Below are 1,700 nucleotides of genomic sequence, written 5' to 3' on the forward strand. Positions count from 1 at the left end.
CAACGCCGCCTCCTCTGGATGCTCAACGAGCTCGCCTCCCCCTACGGCGACTGCGAGCAGCACCTCGCCTATGCCTTCTTGCAGGCCCTCTTCTGCCGAGCCACAGCCTCCGGCGACCACTGCTACAACACCTCCCTCATCGTCGCCGAACGCACCGTCTCCTTCGCCTCACCCGCCGCCTCGCCCTCAAGTTCCAGGAGGCTGCCCCGTGGTCCACTTTCGGCCACGTCGCCGCCAACGGCGCCCTCCTCCAGGCCCTCGACGGTGAGCCTGCTCTCCACATCGTCAACGTCAGCAACACCTTCTGCACCCAATGGCCCACGCTCCTCGAGGCCCTCGCCTCGCGCGCCGACGCAGACGCCCCGCGCGCCCGGCTCACCGTCGTCTCCTCCATTGCCGCTGGCGTCGTGGCCGAGATCGGAGCGCTCATCGAGAAGTTCGCGCGGCTTATGGGCGTGCCGCTCGAGTTCCGGGCTATCGCCGCCCCCGCGTTGTCGCGCCTCGCTGACGCGCTGTGCCCCGAGAAGCTCGAGCTCCGCGAAGGGGAGGCCGTCGCGGTGAACTGCGTCGGCGCTCTTCAGAGAGCCGGGTGCGGGGATTCAAGGGACTCATTCCTACGGGCTGCGGCGGCTTGCTCTGGAGAGGGAGTGCTTCTGGAGCCTCGTCGGACTGCTGGCGTGCGAGGGCGGCGCAGACGCAGTGGTGGACGGTGAGCGAAGGGAGAGAGGGAGGCAGTGGTGCCGACGGTTGGAGTGGTGCGGCTTCGAGACGTTTGGCGTCAGCGACGACGCCATCGATGACTTGAAGGCGTTGCTGAAGCGATACCGGAGGGATGGTCGCTGCTGCCGGCGAAGGGGGAGACGTCGGGCATTTACCTAACGTGGAAGGATAAAATTGGAAATTTATTTGATTCTCATTACTAATGTTGATTCGAAACAAACATCATCAATTATAATCATATTCATTCCAGATTTTGAACCAAACGCTGATAATGCAATCCTAATTCCCATTCCCATTGACTCCATAATCAAACCCATTACCATTCCGATTGATAAATTTAAACCAAACGCCCCCTAAATATTTCATTTTTTAAATATCTTAAATTTCATAATCAAATATCTCATAAACTAAATATTTATGATGTCCACCTATTAAATATCTCACTCTCAAATATCTCAAATTTCATCATTAAATATCTTTTTTCTTTTTTTGTTAAAACAATAAAGAGAGAGAAATTGTCAACATAACTCTATGCCAGGTGATTTTAAATCCCCTCTCCAATATCTTCTTTTAATGAGGATATTTGAAAATAGGAACATTTGGAAAAATAACCTTTTCAAATATACATCCCTAACGTATATTAGGATTTTAATCAATAATCTCACTACAGTTTCATGGATTTGTCATAAAATTTTGAGAATTTTGAATAGATTCACAAAATATAAATCTCAGAAGTTCATATTGAATTAACTAATTCATTCTTATTTTTCAGTTAAAAAATATTTATTATTATTTCGTAAATCAGTTTGATTTTGTTTTTTTTCACATCCACCTACTCATCCCCTCTCTTTTTTTTTAATATAATTCGTACATATTTGTAGGAATTTCCTTTAAATAAAATATGTAATCATGAGATGTTGAGCTTCTAGATCGTCCGTCGTGAATATTTTCTAATTTACTATAACAGCCGATGAAAAATT

General features: G+C 47.8%; 1 pseudogene; it reads left to right on the forward strand.

Moving 5' to 3' along the window:
• Positions 1–1,066, forward strand: LOC122031217 (annotated as a pseudogene).
• The last annotated feature ends 634 nt before the right edge of the window (positions 1,067–1,700 follow it).

Source organism: Zingiber officinale, chromosome 11A (assembly GCF_018446385.1).
Source record: "Zingiber officinale cultivar Zhangliang chromosome 11A, Zo_v1.1, whole genome shotgun sequence".
In the NCBI taxonomy this organism is placed as follows: Eukaryota; Viridiplantae; Streptophyta; class Magnoliopsida; order Zingiberales; family Zingiberaceae; genus Zingiber; species Zingiber officinale.